This window comes from Pteropus alecto, unplaced genomic scaffold (genome assembly GCF_000325575.1).
Source record: "Pteropus alecto unplaced genomic scaffold, ASM32557v1 scaffold8, whole genome shotgun sequence".
Lineage (NCBI taxonomy): Eukaryota > Metazoa > Chordata > Mammalia > Chiroptera > Pteropodidae > Pteropus > Pteropus alecto.
Window position 1 is genome coordinate 22,029,561 of NW_006494609.1, and position 8,726 is coordinate 22,038,286.

The window sequence follows — 8,726 nt, forward strand, 5'->3', positions numbered from 1 at the left end:
GTTGATTAGCGGATAATGTGCAATGTCGAGGTCAGTTAATGAAAAAGGTATAATCTATGTGGTACATGATTCTATAGACAAAAGCTAAGTTTATTCAAGGGTCCTTTTCTTGTGATTTTTTGAATCGTATTTTTTTATTATCAATGAATCAATGGTTTAATGGTTACAAATGTAGAAACGAGTGAAGAAAAAAGACCCCAAAATGCACCAGTGATCATGACTGGTGACATAGGAGTGACATGCAGTGAATACTAAATGTCTGTAACTCTCGGGTCCACAAAAAACAGATTCTAGTCTCTCTTTACAAAGATAGGACTTTACAAAGATCATATTCTTATTTTAGGTTCATAGATTTAGATTTATTGTCACTGATGAATCAGTAATCGAACAATTAAAAATGTAATAAACAGCCAAAGAGAAGAGGGTGAAGCTTTGTCCAACTAGAAGCATATGCAGTGAGGCAAGAAACATTTTTAATAAAATGGAAATCATACTTATTGAGCAATAAATGCAACAAGCATTTTGCCTAAGAATCATGTAGACACTGAGAACGTAAGACTCACTATTATTCTGGGTCAGTGTCAAGATGAAGGTTTTCTTTCGTTAAGAGAAAAATACTACATTATGGAAAATTAATAAATGTCTCAATGAACACATGAAATGTGGGAAGCAAGGGTCAGTGGAGGTGGGTGTGACACGTTTTATCATCTTTTCTGCTCTGCGCTCCTTAGAATGGATGAGCTCGAGCTGATTTGAGGATTCTTCCATGTTCATGAGCTCTCTGGTGGCATTCATGTGTCGGGAGCATGGGGACCATGTGAGTAACAGTCCAGTGTTGCTCTTAGTTTTAATACCTTGTTTAAGGCTACTCACTGTGTTGTTCGAAAGTGTAAAATGTAATCAATGAAAGAAAGAGCCCACTCAGAAATACGGAATCACTGTGAAGCAGTAATGAATTAGTCAGTAAACAATTAGAAATCAGTGAAGAAAACTAGGGGCGATATCGGATCGATAGTGATTACTGGTAGCATATGAGTCATAGACAATGAATACGTGTCTGGAATGTGTCCAACACAAAAGCTATGTGGTCTTTCTCTTCATGCAAAGAATGTCTCATGTTATATCATCTGCTCTGCTCTGTGCTCTTCAGAATGGATGCACTTGAGCTGATTTAAGCATCTTCCAAGGTCACGAGCTCTGGTTGCACCTGTGTTGCAGGAACATGACACCAATGTTAGTAACGGTCGTTGTTGTCTTGATTTGAGTGCTTTGTTAAGGCTAATCACTGTATTATCGAAAGGCATTAAATATAATCAAAGCAGGTGAAAGATGACAAATTTAATATCAGATAGACATGAAGCATTATGTTGACTAATCCATAAATGCAACACTGAGTCAGCTAATGAAACAGATTTAGTCGCTCTGTAATATTGTAGAGACGGATGTTGCAATGTTGAACTCTTATTTTTTTATTTATATGTATTTCTTTATTTATGAACTAATTTATAAGTAAACATTTGTGAGAAAATGAAAGAGGGACAATCATAGACCAGTGATGATGACTGGTGGCCTATGAGTCACATACAATGAATATCATATTTCTGGAACTCTGAGGTGTGATAGAAAAGTAATCTGGTCTTACATGTAAAGGGATCTTATGTACAGATGTTAGTAATATATAAGGATTTTGTGTTCATGAATTTTAATAATTAACTTATAAAAGTGTTAATGGTAGAAAAATAAATGTATATGTGTATAAAGATGAAGAGATTAAAGTATTGTTCTTTGGTAAAATATAGTAAGGTAAAAGAATATCGTTATATTTTAAAATGGGTAGAGAAAGACCACGTGTATTTCACCCTTGTCCAAGATTGACATAGACAATGGAATGTAGCAGTCAGTTTTTGCCTGATTCGGATGCATGTTTCAAGTTTATTTTTAAGATAAAAATAATAAAATATTTCTGTTAGTTAATAAACGCCAAATGGTGGCGGAGCATGTGAATCAGTGGAAAGTCTCAACCTGTTTATTACCTTCCTTGTTTCATACTCTGCAGAACAGATGTTTGATCTGATTTCATCTATTGTTATCAAGATGGTCACGTTCCCTTTCTCTTAGGAAAGAGATCTAGGTGAGTAGTAGTCAGAATCTTGTGTTTTGGGCCATTATTTAAGCATATTCGCAGTATTGTTAAAAAACAACAAATATAATTAATGAGTTAACTATGGCCTAGTGATAAATATGACAAACGTTGTATTGATTAACGTAATAGGTAACATTGAGATCGATTAAAGAAAGATGTAGCCTACATTGGCAAAGATTCTACAGAAGTTAAAGATATTTAAGCATCTTATTCTTCAGTGTTTTAGAATCATATATTTATTTTATTATTTTCAACGAACTAATGATTTAACTGATAAATGAAGAAAATGTGGGCCTCTAATGGACCAATGATGACACTGGTGATGGATAAGTCATGGACGATGAATAATGCATGTCTGGATATCTGAGGTCCATCGTGATAAATAGTCTATTCCTTCACTGATTTGGTCCTCTAGATGGGTGTTAGAAATACACGAAGATTATATCCTTATTTTTAGCTTGTGAATATAGATTAGTTAGTATTAATGGATCAATAGTGGAATCAGTAAAAATATGTAAAAAAAGGTAAAGGAAAAAGGATAAAGTATTATCCAATTATAAACATATGGTCAGGCAAGAAATACTAATAAAATTGAAAATACTGATAATCATTAAGAAATAAATGGAACCAAAATGTTAGATATACTTGGCTATAGATGAGTCTTTGGGTCACTCTCAAATTTGAGGTTGCTCCTTTGATTAAGAGAAAAATATATTTACATCATGAAAACTCTATAAATACCTAAATTAGTAAGTAAGTGAAACATGGAAAGCAAGGATCAATGGAGACAAGGTCTTAACTTTTTTTTTATCACCTATGCTTTGTGCTTCTCAGAACAGACACACTCAAGCTGCTATAAGCATCTCAGTGGTGGCCCTGTGATTGTATCTCTGTGTTGGGAGTTCACTGTGAGTAATAGTCAAAGTTCTTGTCTTGGTTGCAACAATATTTTTTTAGGATATTCAATATATTTTTAAAAAGTGCCATCGAGAGTCAAAATTTGCTAACTATAGCCCAGTACTAACTATTGAATTAATGAGACATCGATATATTGATTACCATAAGTGAAATTTAAGATGATTAATGAAAGAGATACATTGATGTGAGAGTGATTAGAAGTATCATGACTCTTCTTGGCTTTTTGTGAATAATAATATTTTAAATTATTAGTGAACTAATGAATTAGTCAATAAACAATTAGAAATCAATGAAGAAAACAAGGGATTGATGATGACTATTGGTGGCATATGAGTCCCATACGGTGAATACGTCTCTGTAACTCTGAGGTCCAATATAAAAGAAATCTAGTCTATTTTTATAATTGGATCAATAAAATAATCAATAAACAAACATAAAATAAATATAAAGGTGGCGAAATCTTGTCTAATTATAAAAGTATGTGGTTAGGCAAGAAATAATATTAATGTATATTTAAAACTGACATCTCTAAGGGATTACATGATGCAGATTGTTATTCTTTGACTAAAGATGTCATAGTTATTTATAAGTGGTAGTCAATATTCATATTATCTGTCAGTGGTTAGATCAATATTGTTTACTTATGAGAAATTAAAATATGTATTATCCTAATACATTGATTCTGTAAATGACTGACTAAATGAAAGGCAGAATGCGATGACCAATGACATAATGTCTCAACCTTTTTTTTCGTCATTGTTCTCTCTTGTACTTCTTAAGATGGCCACATTTGGGCGACTTCAGGGTCTTCCACAGACAGGAACTCCATGGTCACGTCTATGCATTAAAAGCATGGATACCAATGTGAGTGATAGTCAAAAGTTGTTTTTTTGGTTTAGTGGTTTTTAAAAAAGGTTTCCCTGCATTATTAAAAGTGTCATATAAAGTCAAACACCGTAACCATGGCTAAGTAGTAAATTTGGGGTTAATATGGAGCATTATATTAATTAATCTACACAAGATGACATCGAAGTTAATTAATGAAAGATTTATAGTCAGTAGTAAATAATTCTATAGAGAAATGTTAGAGATATTTAAAGATCTTGTTTTAATCGGCATTTATTTTATTGTTTTTAGTTAACCAATGAGTTAATCAATAAAAACGTAGGAACGTTAATGAATATAATGAGTACCAAACCTGAAGCAATGATGATGATTGGTCTTGTCTGAGTCTTGGCTCCTGAAAACTATAGGTCTGAAACTCTGAGGTCCAGCACAGAACATAGGTCAAATCTCTCTATTGGAACTGTTTCTATAGAGAGATATCAAGAATATATGATGTTCATATTCTTATATGAATTTCACAAATGTAGATTTGTTATTGTTAATGGTATAATGATGGAACCATTAACAAATATAAATAAATATTTGAAAAATAAGAGGGGGAAGCATTGTCCAACTATTATAAATGTGTGGCAATGCCCCTTCAGACATTAGTAGTTAAGGCTCTCACCTCTTAGACTGAGGTCATATAAACTCTGATAAGGAAGAGTCGATTTTATTCTTCTTGGTACTGAAGATCGCGTTTTTCCTTTTGTACGATAGACAGATAGATGGATAGATGAATGGATGGATGGATGGATAGATGGATGGATAGATACATAGATATTAAGAAAACTAAATTGATATTGAATATATGAAAAGTGAAAAGCAAGGATCAGCGGTGACTAGGTCTTTTTTTTTTTTTTTCAATCACTTACTTTCCCTGTGCTCCTGAGAATGGAAACACTTGAGCCAAAGAGAGCGTCTTCCGCGGTCATGAGCTCTGTGATTCTTCTATATGAGAAGAGAGCGAAGGTTAATGTGAGTAATAGTAAAAATTCATTTCTTGGTTTTGTGGTTTTTTTAAAAGATAATTCACTATATTGTTAAGATGTCTGAAATATAATTTAAGAAGACGACTATATCTTAGTGATAAATATGGGATATATGAAACACATTGATTAATTCAGTGGAAAACTGAGGCTAATTAATGAAAGAGATACATCGATATGAAAGTAATCTACGGGATAGGATATAAAGGCTCTTTTAGGGATTTCGCTTATCATAGCGATTGGAAATTATTAGTAAATTAATGATTTAATCAATAGACAAATAGAAATGACTAAAGAAAAAGAGGGACAATATTGGATCGATGATGACTTCTGGTGGCGTATGAGTCATATATGATGAATACGTGTCAAACTCTGAGGTCCAACATAAAATTAATCTAGTCCATCCCCATTGTTTGAAGGGATCCTAAAGACACATGTCACGAATACACAAAGATCTTGATTTTGGCCTACCGTTCATGCATTATCATTCTATTATCATAATTGGATATGTATGAAACTCTATAAATACGTAAACAAATAGGGATGAATGTAGTGTTGTCCAATTATAAAAATAAGTGGCGACACGCAAATACTATTGCTATATTATAAAAACCCTGAAGTTCAATTAGAAATAAGTGGTACATGACCGTCACCTGTATGGCTAAGGATGACATAGACAGTGTAAGTCACAGGCAGTATTCAGACTCTGGGTCAGTTTGCAAGATCAACATTGCTCTTTTTCTTAAGGGAAAAAATATGCCTAATTAGTGAATGCCCTAACTGCCGACTAAATGAAATGTGAAAAGCAAGGATCTATGGAGAGGATGTCTCAACTATTTTTATCATCTTCTCTGCTTTATGCTCGTCAGGATGGACACACTGGCGCTGATTTGAGGATTCTTCCTTGATGGAGAGGACAGACTCTGGGCTTGCATCTCTGTTTGAGGAGCAACAAGACCAACGTGAGTAATGATCAAAGTTCTTCTCTTGGTTCTGGTGTTTTGTTTTAGGATATTCACTGTATTAATACAAAGTGTGAAATATAATCAAAGAAAGTGAACCGTATCCTAGTAACAATTATGAGGCTAATAGGAAGCATTATATTGGGCAAAGCATATGAAAAAACTGAGGATAATGACAGATGTTGATGAGGGAATGATTCTTGATGCACATTGGAGATCTCAAGATCTTGTTGAGCTTTTGTGAGTCATATTTTTAAAATTATAATTAGTGTGTTGATGAATTAATCAATAAACAATGTGGAAATGAAGGAAGAGAAAGTGGGCTTTTCTGGATTAATGATGATAAGTGCTGGCGTATGAGTCACGGATGATGAATAGTAATATGTGCCTGGAACTGTGAAAGGAAATGTCATCTTTCTCTTTATGGATTTTCATTCTTTATTATAATTGGATCAATGAAATATCAATGATGAAATTCATATAAAATAAAGCTGAATTACAGAAGCCTTGCCCAACTTAGAGAACCAAGTTAATTTTATCTACTGCCTTGATCAAGATTATTATGTTGTCTTCATGTTAAGTAAGACTGAAGTGAGTAAAAGTCAAAAGTCTTATTTTGGTTTGGAGCATCATTTAAAGATATTCACGGTATTGTTAAAAAGCAATAAAAATAATAAAAATGTTACCTGTTGCCCAATGATAAATATAACATAAAACATTATTGGTTTTGTTTTGATTTGGATCATTGTTTAAAGATATTCATGGTATTATTAAAAAGTAATACATATAATAAAAATATTGCCTATTACCCAATGATAAATATAACGTAAAACATTATCTTGATTAATTGATAATACGTAAAATCGAGATTGACCTATAATCTATGTTGGCAATGATTCTACAGATAGAAGTTAAGAATATTCAAATATCACGTTCTTAAGTTTTTATATATTTTGTATTTATTTTATTATCACTGAATAAATGAATTAATTTATACAGATTTGGAAATGAGTGAGGAAAAAGTGGACTTCTATTGGACCAGTGATGACAGCTGGTGGCAAAAGACGATGAATAATATGTGTCTGGAATTCTAAGGTCCAACACAATATCTAGTGTGTACTCTCTGTTACATTTGATACAGCAGACAAGTGTTAGGAATATTTTGTTTCTGAGGTTCAACAGAAATGGGATCAGGTCCCGTTTTCCCTGTAGGAAGTGATCATACTATAAACAGAAGTCAGGAATACAGAAGGGTCTTGTTTTTGGTTTTAATGTTCATGCATTTTTTTCTGTTTTTATAATTGGATCAATAAAATAATTGATAAATATACAAATGAATAAATATGAAGGGAGTGAAATTTGTCCAATTATAAAAATATTGGGTTAGGGAAAAAAATTCTACTCATCTTCATAAACAAATTGTTTCTATTGAGAGATTTCAGGATCAAAACAAATCAATACGAAGATCATATTTTGTATCGAGTTCATAGACACGGGTATGTTATAATTAGTGGAATAATAATAGAAGTATTCAAGAAATATTTAAAATTAAGGAATGGGGTGAAGCAGTGTATAAAGCTATGAATATATGCGGCGAGGCAAAAGATATTATTAACAAGAAATAAGCATATCAAGATATCTCCTCTTTGGTTAATAATTACATAGACATTGAGTAATAAGAATCTATTCCATTGTTCCGGGTCGGTCTTTATTAAAATAGAGGAAGAAGTATCTCGATACTGAGTCTGTGAAACATGGTCAGCAAGGGGCAGTGTCGATGAGGCCTTAGTATTTCTTACCTCCCGCTCTGTTCTGTACTCTGCAGGTAAGACACACTCAGGCTGCTTCAGTTCAGCATCTTCCACGGTCGCGAGCTCTTTGGTTACCTCTGTCTACTAGGAGGATGGAGATCAATGTGAGTTGTAGTTGAAGTTATTTTCTTGGTTAAGTGTTGTTTTTGTAAGGTCATTCACTGCATTATTAAAGATGATAAAATATAAGGAAATGCTGTATCTCAGTGATAAATATGAGATATATAAACCATTATATTGATTAACCCATGTATGGAAAACTGAGAGTAATTAATGAAATAGACACATCGATGTGAGAATAATCTGTAAAGAGTCAGCACGTAGTAACTCTTCTTGGGTTTTGGGGAATTGTAGTGTTTAGAAATTATCATGAGCAAATTATGATTTAATCATTAAATAATTTAAAACGAACAAAGAAGACAAGGGACAATATTGGATCGATGATGACTTCTGGTGGCGTATGAGTCATATACGATGAATACGTGTCAAACTCTGAGGTCCAACACAAAAAAAGGCAGTGCATCCCCATCGTTTGAAGGGATCTTATAGACACGTGCCAGGAATGTCCAAGGCCCTTGTTTTTGGTCTTAGCGTTCATGCATTTCCATTCTATTATTGCAATTGGATAAATGAAAGAATCTATAAACAAATTTATAAATAAAGATACATAAAGTATTGTCCAATTGCAAAAAAATGTGATTGTGCAAGAAATACTATCACTATATTATGAAAACTCGACATTCAATTAGAAGTAAATGGTACATGGCTGTTACCTGTTTGGCTAAAGGTGACATAGATAGTATAAGTCATAGATGATGTTGTTATAATCTGGGTCAGTGGCAAGGTCAAAGTCGTTTTTTTCCTTACGAGAACAAATATTTACACCAAATTAGTGACTGCCTAAATGCCTTACTAAGTGAACGATGAAAAGCAACAATCAGTGGAGAGAATATCTCACTTTTTTATCACCTGCTCTGCCGTTTCCTCCTCAGAATGGACACAATGGACCTGATGCAAG

At 33.1% G+C, this 8,726-nt stretch overlaps 1 long non-coding RNA gene, 6 other non-coding genes and 4 pseudogenes across 7 annotated transcripts in view; all 11 read left to right on the top strand.

Moving 5' to 3' along the window:
* LOC107196672 overlaps positions 1-8,726 on the top strand; it is a 72,844-nt gene extending 64,118 nt beyond the window's left edge. The window contains exons 26-31 of the long non-coding RNA XR_001518099.2: positions 2,057-2,131; positions 2,978-3,051; positions 3,842-4,924; positions 5,805-5,897; positions 7,723-7,812; positions 8,701-8,726. This is a non-coding gene — a long non-coding RNA (uncharacterized LOC107196672). The remainder of the gene's footprint in view (positions 1-2,056; positions 2,132-2,977; positions 3,052-3,841; positions 4,925-5,804; positions 5,898-7,722; positions 7,813-8,700) is intronic.
* On the top strand, positions 204-278 carry LOC112473950. Its single transcript, XR_003044226.1, has one exon. It is a non-coding gene; the product is annotated as a small nucleolar RNA SNORD113/SNORD114 family (small nucleolar RNA).
* On the top strand, positions 1,005-1,072 carry LOC112473944 (annotated as a pseudogene).
* On the top strand, positions 1,546-1,620 carry LOC112473927. Its single transcript, XR_003044211.1, has one exon. It is a non-coding gene; the product is annotated as a small nucleolar RNA SNORD113/SNORD114 family (small nucleolar RNA).
* On the top strand, positions 2,444-2,517 carry LOC112473928. Its single transcript, XR_003044212.1, has one exon. It is a non-coding gene; the product is annotated as a small nucleolar RNA SNORD113/SNORD114 family (small nucleolar RNA).
* LOC112473925 lies at positions 3,364-3,435 on the top strand. Its single transcript, XR_003044209.1, has one exon. It is a non-coding gene; the product is annotated as a small nucleolar RNA SNORD113/SNORD114 family (small nucleolar RNA).
* Positions 4,261-4,335, top strand: LOC112473943. Its single transcript, XR_003044222.1, has one exon. It is a non-coding gene; the product is annotated as a small nucleolar RNA SNORD113/SNORD114 family (small nucleolar RNA).
* LOC112473920 lies at positions 5,249-5,318 on the top strand (annotated as a pseudogene).
* Positions 6,227-6,304, top strand: LOC112473945. Its single transcript, XR_003044223.1, has one exon. It is a non-coding gene; the product is annotated as a small nucleolar RNA SNORD113/SNORD114 family (small nucleolar RNA).
* On the top strand, positions 6,932-6,998 carry LOC112473935 (annotated as a pseudogene).
* On the top strand, positions 8,142-8,211 carry LOC112473922 (annotated as a pseudogene).